The following is a 13712-nucleotide window of genomic DNA, read 5'->3' as shown; positions in this document are numbered from 1 at the left end:
CTCTCTGGCTGTCTCTGACACACACACATTGTCCTTCTCTGTCTCTTTTTTGTTGTTGTTGTTTCTCTATCTCTGTCTCAGGCTCTCTTCTCCCCCTGCTGCCCCAACCCCTTCCCCCGCCTTCTCTCTTCCCTGTCTCAATTTCTCTTTCTTTCTTTGTCCCTCTCTTCCTCTCTTTCCTAGCCTCCAGTGCCTTGGCTCCAGCTGCCTAAGGCACTCCCCCAAACCCTGCAGTACACTTGGGAGTGGAGGGAGAAAGGAGCTGAATGAGCAAGAACACGACTGGTCACAAAGGGACCACCAGCAAGCAGACCTTTAACATTAGCAAGACCTCTGCTTAACACACACACAACTACCTGACAAAGACTTTTACCATCAGCCCCATTAGGCAGATGGAAAAATAGAAACCTCAAGGAATTAGGTGACTCATCCAAGGTCACACACTTGGTGCGGGTCAGCATCAGGATTTGCACTCAGGTTGGTATGAAACTACAAGCCCACACTACCTCTGCCTTGGATGGGGTTCGGGGACAGCACCAGCTAGCCCGGCAGCTCCTGTCCCAACCTCTTGCATCTGATGGAGGAACCCTAAAGACCTGTTCTTTTGGTCATGTCCAAAGCCTTCCTGGGCTCTGGGGTCTGAAGCAGTGACGTACACATGGTGTGAGGCTCTCTGTACCTGAATTTCCCCATCTCATGGTTGAGGGCCAAGGTGAGGGGGTTTTAGCCTCAATATACTTTTACCATCATCCCTGTCTGAGGCCCCGGATCTGGCTCTCTGATCCAGAGAGAGAGAGAGAGAGAGAGGGAGGGAGGGAGCAGAGGGCAGGCTGGGGACAGGTGGTAAGCTCCTAGCCCCAGGGATTTGCAGGCTCATCCCATGGGGCTTGAGCCGGCTTGGGCTCCATTAGTCAGGGTGGATTAGGCTTTGGGGATACAGGGATTTGGGCAAAGCTGACAGAGGGAATGAGCAGAGGCCTTGTCACCCTTCTCCCTTCCCCCACCACATCCAAGGGCCCTGCCTGGAGCTGTCCAGGCACCTCTTCTTGGCGGAGGCTGGGAGTCAGGAGGCCTGGATCTGGCTCTGCCTTTACCCATTTTATAACTTGGGAAGGATGGAGCGCTTCGCTGGTGACAGGCCCCAAACTTGACGCTGCAAGGTCCATACAAACTGGGTGTTTGTGGTGGCTGGGCCAGGCTCACACAGTCCCTCACAGCCCTTCTCTGCTGAGAACGGGACAGACCAGGCCACAGCAGGTGTCACAAAGCAGGTTCTGGAATTACAGGGTCAGAGCATCCCACTGGCTCCAGAGTGCAGGATAGACCATCAGTAATTGGGACAGAGCCCTCACGGTGGTGCAGAGGGAGGTGAGAGGGTCTGTGGCCAGGCCGCTGGGGGTGGAAGGGAAGGGGAGTGGATGGGCTCCAGGCATGGGCAAGAACTGGCTCTGAGGGTGAGGAAGATGAAGGCGTCATGGCTGGAGCACCTGGGAGGAGGCATTAGCATTCAGAGTAGCAGTAGAATGTCAGGACCCAGACCGGGGCAGATCAGGTCCGTGGAGGGTAGAAATCAAGAATTCAGTTTGGGACACAGGAAAGCCAAGAATCTCATTCAGTTGGTTGGATTTCATGAGTCTGGAATTGAGGGAAGAAGCCAGGGTGGGAGATAGAGCTGAGATGCCATCAGTGAGTGTGGTATCCAAAGCCATGGAATGATGTGCTCACTTGGGCAGAGGATGTGGACAGAGGGTGAGGACGGAGCCCGAGGCCCCCCAACATTAGGAGGGAAAACAGAAGACAGGAGGCTTAGGAGGGGGTGGCCAAGAAACCAGGCTTGAGGAAGAAAGGAAAATCCATTGTAATTAATTTAGCCCCATGCAGTGGCAAAGGGTCATTGTTCCCCTTGCACAGATGACACAATGGAGCCAGAGAGGTACAGTGACTCCCCCAAGGCCACACAGCAGGGAGACAAGGGACTCCTCAGACAACCCTGGTAAAAGCTCAACAACTTTTACTTTGGAGTAAATTATGAAATTCCATAATTTCAGCTCCAGTATTTCAACTGACAAAATTACATGGAATTTAAAGCCCAGGGCTGCTGATATCAGTTTGTTGGAAGGTTATATACTTATGTTTTGCTTATATTTAGACTACCTTCCAATTTAACAACCAGATGACTTTTATTGCAAAATTCATTTATAATTATTGGGGTGCCTGGGTGGCTCAGACTGTTACGTGTCCAACTTTGGCTCAGGTCATAATCTTGAGGTTCAGGTCACGATCTCAAGGTTCGTGAGTTCGAGCCCTGAGTCAGGCTCTGTGCTTGACAGCTGAGAGCCTGGAGCCTGCTTCAGATTCTGTGTCTCCCTCTTTCTCTTCCCCTCTCCCGCTCACACTCTCTATCTCAAATTAAATAAACATTAGGGGTGCCTGGGTGGCTCAGTCAGTTAAGCTTCCGATTTCAGCTTCAGTCATGATTTCACAGTCCATGAGTTCGAGCCTCACTTTGGGCTCTATGCCAACAGCTTGGACCCTGGAGCCTGGTTCAGATTCTGTGCCTTCCTCTCTCTCTGCCCCTCCCTGCTCTCTCTCTCCCCCACCCCTTAAAAATAAATAAACATTTAAAAAATCTTTAACAAATAAACATTAAAAAATGTAAAACTATATGTCCTCAGGTTCATTTAATGGCTAGCTTCAAAGCTTCCGATCCCTGGTTTGGGTTGCTATACATATTCCACCTTCCCCTTTGTTGAAAGAGTGGGGGACGTGGTTTGTGTGAGAAACGACATGTCTGGCATGGTCTCTGATTCAAGGATGTTGAAAGGCATGGTCATCTGTACCTAAGGATATCCCCCTGAGCCCTCCCTGAATGTCCTGTGTGGACACATGTGAGGTGTGTGTGTGCCTTTAGAAGCCTCCCATTCCACCGCAGCCAGACCTGGCCTGGCCTCCCCACCTGCCCCCCTCACAAATCCTTATACACAAATGCTCATCGCAGCATTTTGTTGTTAGAAACAACCCAAAAGTCCATCAAGGGGTGCTTGAATAAACAAATTATGATATATTCAGGCAACGGAATATTATTCATCATAAAAGGAATGACGTACTGACACATGCTACCATGTAGATAAACTTCAAAGACATTATTCTAAGTGAAAGAAACTAGCCACAAAAGGTGACAGGCTACATAACTGCATTTACGTGAAATATCCAAAATAGGTGAATTTGCGGAGGGAAAGCACACATTTGTGGTTGCTGAGCCCTGGGTTTGGGTGGGGGAGGAAGGATTGGGGGAGTAACTGCTTAATGGGTAAAGAGTTTTCTTGGGGCGTCTGGGTAGCTCAGTCGGTTGAGCATCTGACTTTTGATTTTGGCTCAGGTCATGATCCCAGGGTCATGGGATTGAGCCCCACATCAGGGTCCATGCTGAGCATAAAGCCTGCTTAGGATTCTCCCTCTCTCTCCCTCTGCTCCTCTCCCCCCCGTTGTGCGTGCTCTCTCTCTCTCTCTAAAAAAAAAAATTGAAAAAAGAGTTTTCTTTGGAGATGAATCAGGTGTTTTGAAACTATATAGAGCTGGTGGTTGCCCGGTGCTATGAATGACCTGTAACTATCACCAAAGGAAAACAATTCAATCCAGATAAGACTGCTAATGGATGACCCAGACCCTTCAGGGTCACTGGATTAAGAACCATGACCAGCTGATGTGCTTGCTGAGGGAAAAGGGAATATAAAACGGATAGTGGAAGAAGGTAGTTATAAATATCAGCTACAACCATGTGACCAGTTATACAAACAAGGATTGTAATTATCATGAGTTCATTTTTTGTGTTATGAACATGTTTGTTTATAAAGCTTTGTTTTCTTCCTTCTTATTCCCTTAATGTAAGAGAAGATTTGTTGACTTTATACCATAGTATTTAAGCATTTTTTCCTTTATATCATTGTATTTTAGTTACAGATGCCAAGAAGAAGAATATTCATCACTTAAGGACGTTACCTCTTCTTCTGGGGGAGAGATTAGCACATTTTTGGTTTGAGGGATAGATGTGTCACGTTTGGTGGATAGAAGTATGATCTTGTTATTATCTTTATTTGAAGATTAAGTATGGTTTAAAGAGATGCAAATGGGTCCCAAGGTGACAAAGGGGTGGATTTGTGATGCGTAATTTTATATGTCAATTTGGGTGGGTCAAACATTATTCTGGATGTTTCTGTGAGAGTATTTTTTGGATGAGATTCAAACTGGTGGACATTGAGTAAAGCATATTCTCCTCCATAATGTGGGTGGCCCTCATGCAATCAACTGAAAGCCTGAACAGAACAAAAGACTGACCAGCAGATGGCCTTCACACTTGAAATGCAACATTGGCTCTTCCTGGGTTTCCAGAATGCTGATCCATTCTATAGATTTTTGACCTGTCAGTCTGCATAACTGTGTGAGCCATTCCTTAAAGTAAATCTTTCTTAAACTCTCTCTCTCTCTCTCTCTCTCTCTCTCTCTCTCTCCACACAACACACACACGCACACACACACACACACACACACACACACACAAATTGGTTCTGTTTTTGTGGAGAACCCTGACTAATACAATATATTTCAGTTTTCTTGGGCATATACCTAACAGTAGAATTGTTGGATCATATGATAATTTCATATTTGACTTTTATTTTTTTATTAAAAAAATTTTTAATGTTTATTCATTTTTGAGAGAGAGAGAGACAGAGTGTGAGTGGGGGAGGGGAAGAAAGAGGGAGATACAGAAAAAAAATTAAAAAAAAAAAGAAAGGTGCAGGGCGCCTGGGTGGCTCAGTCAGTTAAGTTTCAACTTTGGCTAAGGTCATGATCTCATGGTTCATGGGTTCAAGTCCCACATCAGGTTCTGTGCTGTCAGCCTGTCAGTGAGAAGCCTGCTTCAGATCCTCGGTCCCCTCTCTCTCTGCCCCTCCCTCACTTGTGCTCTCCCAAAAATAAATATTAAATAAAAAGGGGCAAGAAACTTGGATAAAGGGAATATGATGAAGGGTTCATGTCACTGAGTTATGAAGACCACACAAAAGCATTTCAGAGTGAGAGCAGGTGGTCACACTGAGCTGAGAGAGACAGTGGTGTCAGGATCAGTCCTGTTCCCAGGTGGACTGCTCTCAGCTCTGTTGGTTTACCTGCATTCAGATCCTCTTACCTGAAGTATAAAATATTAATGTTCTGGGGGGAAAATCTCAGATGAACCAAGAAACTTTCCATAGGGGGTGAGCCAGTCTGTGGGCCACAGGGAGTCTGGGTGGCTCAGTCGGTTAAGCGTCTGACTCTTGATTTCAGCTCAGGTCATGATCTCATGGTTCATGAGTTCGAGCCCCATATCAGGCTCTGTGCTGACAAATTCTTGGGATTCTCTCTCCCTCTCTCTCTGCCCCTGCCCTGCTCTTGTGCTCTTGTGCTCTTGTGCATGCTGTCTCTCTCCAAATGAATAAGTAAACATGGAAAAAAAATAACACTGCGTTGATCTGCAATACAAAATCATGTGTTGTAGCAGAACGCATTTCTTCACAAAAAATTGTCAGAGCAGAAAAAAGAAAAGCTTTTCATTTTATGAGGCTAAAAAACATAGCTAGAACAAGAAATACAATTTTCAGCCAAACTAAGGAGCATAGACACCAAAATCCTAGTCAAAACATTTGTGAACTGAAATACTTAAAAACATCATAAGCATGTCTGGTTTGTCCCAAAAAGGCATGTTAGCAGATTAACGACTTAAAATTTATTAATGTAATTCACTGCATTAACAGATTAAAGAAAAAAAAACCAGGATTATCTAAATGGATGCAGAGAGAGCATTTGATAACATCCAATATTCATTCATGATTTTAAAAACTTAGTAATCTAGGGATCTTCTTTAGCCTGAAGAAGCTAGCTACCAAAAGCCAACAGAAAATATTGTACTTGGTGATGAGTCATTTTGGGTACTTATTTCTTTTAAAATCAGAACAAGACAGTAATTCCAATTATCATTCCCTCTGAGGGGCATTAGTCAGTGCAAGAAAAAACAAGCATGACTGAATTAAAAATACACTCATCATTTGCAGATATGATTAACTACTGTATTATTTGGTGTCCTGCAGAGAAATATATATATGTATATATTATATGTAGTCTGAGGTCTCAGAACTTATAGCGCCCATGGCATGAGTTCTAGACAGAAGGCCAGGAGGCTTAAGATCCAAAAAGGGCTGATGTTTCAATTCAAGTCCAACAGCAAAAGACCAACGTCCCAGCTCAAGGAAGTCAGAAGCTCCCTCCTGGGAGGGTCAAACTTTTTGTTCTCTACAGGCCTTCAACTGATTGGATGAGGCCCACCTACATTATGGAGGGCAATCTGCTTTACTCAGTCTACCAGTTCAAATGTGAATCTCATATGGAGACACTTTCACAGACATACTCAGAATAATGTTTGAGCAGATATCTGGGCATCCTGTGGCCTAGTTAAGTTGACATACAAAATTAAACATCACCAACATCACCCCTTGTCTACTTGGTACCAATATGCATCACCCTAAGCCATACTTAAGCTCTATATAAAGGCAATAACAAGGTCATACTTCCACCTAACATGATACAACTATCTTGTATGTAAGCAAAAACTCCCTAACCCCTTCCCCAGAAGAGGAGGTAATAGTTTTATTTTTTATTTTAAAAAAAAGTGTGTTTGTTTATTTATTTAATTTTTTTTAGGGACAATGACAGGGGCCACATGTGATATTATTTGTTGATGTAGTAATTTTTTTTAAGGTTTATTTATTATTTTGAGAGAGTGCACAAGTGGGGGAGGGGCAGAGAGAGAGAGAGAGAGAGAATCCCAAGTAGGCTCTTCACTGTCAGCATAGAGCCCAATGCAGGGCTCGAACTCATGAACTACAAGATCATGATCTGAGCCAAAGTCAGATGCTTAACCAGCTGAGCCACCCAGGTGCCCGTATTTATTTATTTTTGAGAGAGGGGGGAGAGAGCATGAGTGGAGGAGGGGCAGAGAGAGAGAGAGAGAGACAGGGACAGAGAATCCCAAGCAGGCTCTGTGTTGACAGTACAGAGCCTGACGCAGGGCTCCATTTCACAAACCATGAGATCCTGACCTGAGCCAAATTGAAGAGTTGGACACTTAACTGACTGAGCCATCCAGGTGCCCCAGTGTACTTGTTTATTTATTTTGTTGTTTTACAGTGAGAAAAAGTGTGAGCAGAGGAAAGGAGCAGAGGGTAAGAGGGAGAGAGAGAATTCCAAGCAGGCTCTATGCTCAGTGCAGAGCCCAACTTGGGAGTCAATCCCACGACCCTGGGACCATGTTGGGGACTCAACCAGCTGAGCCACCCAGGCGCCCCAAGGAGGTAATGTTTGTGAGTGATGTTTATGCTTCTCCTTAATATCCTGTCACATAAATACTAAAAGCCATTAGCAGTTCTGTTTGAACTGCGTTGTTGTAGTTTTCCATTGACTTTAATCACAGGGCATGGCAATACTAAAGACATCCTAAGGGGTCACCTGTATTCCAAATGTAGTCCTCCTCTTCTCCACTGTGGAGCAGCTGTCCATTTTCCCTGAGGTACTCAGGATCAATCACCTCAGCCAGCATGGTGACTCTCTGTTGATTCAGAGCATGAGGATTCCAAAGTGGCCATAGTTCAGTGGAATTATTGCTATGTCTCCAGGTGGAAGCCTCCCACTCTCTGGAACTAAGACCTCTGGGCCAGCAGAACATGTGGTTGTGGGAACAGGAGGCAAAAATTTTGCTGGTGGGTCACTAGGGGTATTAGTGAGTGATGCCTCTGTCTCTACCCCTTGATTCCTGGGCTTAAATCCTGGCTATGGTAGCAATATTACTGTTTCTTGGAATGGGTTAGAGGAAGACTAGGTCACCCACCAACCTCAAGAAATTTCCGTGTGATGAGGTACATTGATAACTACCACACAATCTTTTACCCTACGCCACCTCCCTCTTAGGTATCAGTTTGGCTCTGAGAGACCCAAAGGCTTAGTCAAAGAAATGGGATCCTTAAAATTCTAAAGAGTTAAGCATGCCACCTTCCAGGACACCTGCTTAAGAACTAAGGTCCCACAAGCTCTATATATCTATAAAAATGGCCAAAAATCTTACTAAAGAAAACCTAGAATTTTGTGTCCCAAGAACCTGGCTTGGTAGCTGTCAAAGTGGGGAATCCCAAAATATGACTAGACAGAAACATGGGTTGAACTAAGTTTGTGGCTAAGGGTCCCACCAAACTGCTGCCAGCCCTCAGGGAAAATTACAACCTAGAATGACAATGGGCTTTATGAGGAATGTTCAATCTGATAAGTTCATTTTAAGAAATGCACTTGAGGGGCGCCTGGGTGGCTCAGTAGGTTGGATTTTGGCTCAGGTCATGATCTCACAGTTGTGAGATCAAGCCCTGTGTCAGTCTCTGCACTGGACATAGAGCCTGCTTGGGATTCTCTAACTCTCTGTCCCTCTGCCCCTCCCCTGCCTTCTCTCTCTCTCTCAAAATAAATAAATAAATAAATAAATAAATAAATAAATAAATAAATAAATGAAATGTGCTTGAAAGCAAGGGTTCCCGAATCAACAAACAGAATGGGATGGCTATTTTAATTGGCAAGCAGAAGGCTCCAAAGGGCTTCAAAATTCCTATGTAGCTTCATTAAAAGATTTCTTGCCAAAGGCTAATGAAACATTGAAGATATAAGACATCCCTAAAACAAAAGACCTAAACCACAAGACTCCTACGGCTCACCTTCACCCTCCTTTATGTGAGTACTCAATTCTAGTAATCTTCAGTCTGAATTGTCTTTATAAGACCATAAACAAAAGTCCACCAAGTTAGTGGCCTTATGGACATCCCCATATCCATCTCCAAAGGATGGCCCCTGTATGGGTCCCTCTCAGAGCTGATAGGACTCAGGGATTTTTCTGGCCTACTGCTATGTTATTCCCTTAAACATCCAAGGAAAAAATAAAATTAAAATCAATGAAATATTTTGCCCAATTCTGGTAAACTCTGCTGAGTTACATCCTCTACTTTTTTTTTTTAACTATTTTTTAAATTTTATTTGTTTTGAGAAAGACAGAAAGCAAGTGTGGAGGGGCAGAGAGAGAGGGAGAGAGAGAGAATCCCAAGCAGTTCTATGCTGTTATCATGGAGCCCGTCACTGGGTTTGATCTCATGACCTTCAAGATCATGACCTGAGCTGAGATCAAGAGCCCGAGGCTTAACCGACTGAACCACCCAGACGCCCCACATCCTCTATTTAAAACCCCACTCAGAGCCAACAGTTGGGGTCCTGAGAAAACTGGCAGAAGCCAGCTACGGGTGAGGATTTGTACCAGAATCAGCTGTCCTAGATCTGTCTGTAGTACCCAATAGGGAGAAACAAATAAAATTTCACATTGTCCTTTACCTTTCCAAATCCAGGGCACTGGTTATTGATCTTTGTGAATGGCTCTGGATCTTGCGAAGATAATATCTTTTGCACCCTCTTTGAGGATGCCTCCTGGGTCCATGGGGTTGTTGAAGGCTGCCAGCAATATTTACTGCTTGTCCAAGCTGAAATCTGACAAGGTACTTAAAAGGGCTTAATAACTCTATGATCAGAAATTTGGCCACATTGGAAGCTGACACTCAAAGCCCGATAGAAATCTTTTTAGGACTTTCCCCCTAAGTAAATAGAAAATAATGCAATTGAGTGGGTGAGTCAACTTATGACGTCATTTAGGCTACAAGGCAATTCTTGGGGGGAGTTGAGAGCAACTGTTTTTTCTTTTAGTTTTTTAAAAAGGTTTATTTATTATTTTGAGAGAGAGAGAGAATAGGGGAGGCGCAGGGAGAGAGAGGAAGAGAGAGAATCCCAAGCAGGCTCTGCACTGTCAGCACAGAGCCCAACGTGGGGCTTGAACTCACTAACCGAGAGCTGTCAGACACTTAACCGACTGAACCACCCAGGGGCCCCAAAAGCAACTGTTTTTACCTCACAGATCCTTGCAAATCTGGAGATGTGGCTCCAGAGGCAGTTCAAAGCTCACCTATCCTTTTGTACCCATCCCCAAGCCTCCCCTATTTATCTTAATAGGCTTGTAACTTGCATTCTTTCCCTGTGCCCTTAAGAGGTAAAGATCAAAGCACAAACTTTGGGAAGGTAATTCTTATCGGAAGAAAAATAAACGGGGGAAATTCATTTGAAAGAGCTTTAGCCATCTGAGCAGGTGGCTTTGACTTATTCCATCTGCCAGAAAAACAACTGAGATCCAACTTCTTTTATAACCAGTAAAACAGAAGCTTGAAAATCTCTGTTTACGTCTGTCTGCATGTTTATGTGTGTCTCTATATGTGTGTTGTAGATGTGCGGTATTTTCTACCTCTAGATGATATTATTAAAGTTAATTTGTGTTAGACTTGTCTTTTAATGATTTAAATACATAACCACTGACATAAACTTACTAGTCATAAAAAACTCTCAAAAATATAATAGAAACTAATGCACAGGAATTTCAGGTTCATGTGATCTGGGAAAAGTATTTGGTGTTAAAGCTAGTTTCAGTTTGTTGGTTTATTCAAAACAGGTATGTCTTTTGGTTATCAACATTAAATACAAAACTTTTATTGAACCTGAGTGTACTAACCAAATAATTTATTTCTTATAAGATCTTTCAGCAAGAAAAATAGTTGTGGGGGTAATGGCTGACTTTGTCTAATGTTTTTTTTTTTTAATTTTTTTGATGTTTATTTTTGAGAAAGAGAGAGACAGAGTGCAAGTGGGGGAGGGGCAGAGAGAGAGAGAGAGAGAGAGAGAGAGAGAGGGAGACACAGAATCCGAAGCAGGCTCCAGGCTCTGAGCAAGCTGTCAGCACAGAGCCCAACATGGGGCTTGAATTCAAGAACTGTGAGATCATGACCTGAGCCAATGTTGGAAACTCAACAGACTGAGGTGCCCCTGCAAATTTTTATTGTGAATGAATGTTGAATTCCATGACACTTTTGCATCTATGTATAGGACTTTGTGATTTTTTTCCCCTTTGATCTTTTAAGATGGGCGATTACATTAATTGGTTTTTTCCCAGGTGTTCTTTTTCTGAAATTCAGGTTTTTTGAAGCACAAGTTACCTATAGTAAAATACACCCTTTTTAGATATACAGTGTGTTGATTTTTTGGCAAATACATAATCACGTCACTATTAGAAAAATAGGGGTGCCTGGGTGGCTCAGTCAGTTAAGCCTCCAACTCTGTCTCAGCTCAGGTGATGATCTCGTGGTTCATGAGTTTGAGTGCTGCATCAGCTCTGTGTTGATAGCGTGGAGCCTGCTTGGAATTCTCTCACTCTCTTTCTCTCTCTGCTCCTACCCCACTCATGCTCTCTCTCTCTCAAAATAAACTTAAAAAAAAAGCTATAGAACATTCACATCACCATAAAAAGTTTTCTTGTGCTTCTTTACAGTCATTCCTTTCCTCCTACTACTCCCTACATGAGGGAGCAACTGATTTGACTTCTGTCCCTTACAGTTTTGCCTTTTCTTGTATACTATGTTTAAAGGAACACACAAGGGGCGCCTGGGTGGCTCAGCCAGTAGAGCATGCTACTGACTCTCGATCTTGGAATTGTAAATTTAAGCCCCATGTTGGATGTAGAGATTAAAAATAAAATCACTTAAAAAAAAAGATTTCCCTAGATAGAAGATTGTGTTGGTTGCAAATAAAGGTAGTTGTACTTCTTCCTTACCAATCTAGGTGTTTTTCTTTCTTTTTCTTGCCTTATAGCACAGACTAGCATCTTCACTAAAATAATGAATAGAAGCGAACATCCCTGCATTTTTCCTGAACTTAGAGGAAAAAACATTTCCACTTTTACCACCAAGTAGGATATTAACTGCAAAACCTACCACTAAATAGCCTACTGCCAACAGATGAAAAAGCACCATTGTGTTTTTAGTTTGACGAAGAGTTTTAAATCAGGAATGGATATTGGATTTTGCAAATGCCTTTTTTGTGCCTTGACCTGAAAACCGTCAAAGCAGTTAAGCTTAGACAATCGTACCAATGTCCTTTGTCGCCTCCTGTCTTGTGTCTAGAAAATATTATTTCATATATTTTGCCTGTGTTTGTTATTGTTGCTGTTTTTTTTTTTTTTTCAGGCAGAAGGGTAAGTCCAGTCTTTTTTGCTGTGTCTTAGCCAGAAGCAGAAGTGCAGATTTTTACAGCACTGGATGCATTTCAATCCACTGAAGTTTTTACCCTTTTTGATCTTCAAATTGTTCCACTTTGTCCAGCAGAATCCCTGCAAGGTTGGCTCTTGTGTCCTTCTGATATGACCCAATCATCTCAGATAGCTTCCCTGCTTTCAGGCACCAAACTTCCCTTGGGTATTCCCTGCCTTGTCCTTGTAATCAGCTGTTTCTCTAAAGGAACCCTTTCCCATTAAATGCTAATTTAGAGTCCATAATTTATTTTATTGCCATTGGATTGTTATTCTAGGCCTTGCAGTAGATAGAGATAGGAAAAAAAAATTGGGGGGAGGGGAGGGCAGGGAAGAACCACAATGTGACTCTTGTTATTTTCAATTCATATGTTAGACAACAGGTTTTTCCACTTAACTTTTTTGAAATAATGTTTTTTAATTCTTTTTTAAAAATGTTTATTTATTTTGAGGGAGAGAGACAGAGTGTGAGCAGGGGAGGGGCAGAGAGAGAGAGGGAGGCACAAAATCCGAAGAAGACTCCAGGCTCCGACTGTCAGCACAGAGCCCAATGTGGGGCTCGAACTCGCCAACTGCAAGATCATGACCTGAGCGGAAGTCAGACGTTTAACTTACTGAGCCACCCAGGCGCCCTGGTGTTTTTTAAATTCTTAATTAGATTGTTGTGTGGCTGCAGGCCCCGGTCAGGATAGCGGAATGGGACCCACAGCCCTGCTCTCTGTCAGCCAGCTCAGGAAGTTTCTTCCTTCCCCACGCATCTAGCCTGTGTCCCAAGCCTCGGCACCAGCCTCTTCTCTGAGTGGAGATGTAGACCCAGGGTGCCAGGATGCTCTAGGTGGGGAGGAAAGCGGGGCTTGCACGAAGCCACTTTGTTCCCCAGGGTATGAGCCCCACTCACCAGCACTGCCCGAACCTTCGGGCCCAGTGAACTTTCGGTTTTTGGAGTCTGGGACCTGACACCTTGGGAGATAATGCTGGCTCAGCGTTGAGTGTCTTGGGGAGAGTGAAAACATCCACCAAAAGGAGGGCTTTTCTACCAGGACCCAAGGCACCAGTGGCCCAGACCACAGACCTCTGTTCAGAGAGACATTGGCCAAAGATAGAATCACCACTTTAGCTGTTGGCTGCTTAACTTCCAAACCATCAAGTACATTTTTTGCTGTATCTCTTGGAGTAGTGTTACTGCCCACACACTTATCTACTGGTATTGACAAGGAGACTCAGAACTGAAATTCAGAAATCTACTTTACTGTATTTCATTTTCTATCATCATGTATTATGTGAGAACCTGTACTTTCATGATGTGGAAAGTGTGGTTGCCCAGGAGAGATACTTACCAGGTCTCTGCAAAGCTAAAAATAGGATTGTGAGTAAGGGCTGGATAAGGTATGCTGACGACTCTCCTGCAGAAGTCTGATACATATTTTCCCCTTAATTGTAAATCTAAATTCCCTCTTGCAGGGAAGACATACTGTAG

At 43.6% G+C, this 13712-nt stretch overlaps 1 pseudogene; it reads left to right on the top strand.

The window, feature by feature from the left end:
- Nucleotides 1-9533: 9533 nt before the first annotated feature.
- On the top strand, nt 9534-13652 carry LOC122230463 (annotated as a pseudogene).
- Nucleotides 13653-13712: the final 60 nt, after the last annotated feature.

This window comes from Panthera tigris, chromosome A1 (genome assembly GCF_018350195.1).
Source record: "Panthera tigris isolate Pti1 chromosome A1, P.tigris_Pti1_mat1.1, whole genome shotgun sequence".
In the NCBI taxonomy this organism is placed as follows: domain Eukaryota; kingdom Metazoa; phylum Chordata; class Mammalia; order Carnivora; family Felidae; genus Panthera; species Panthera tigris.
The sequence above is the reverse complement of the archived record's forward strand: the minus strand, read 5'-3'. Positions and strand labels throughout refer to the sequence as shown.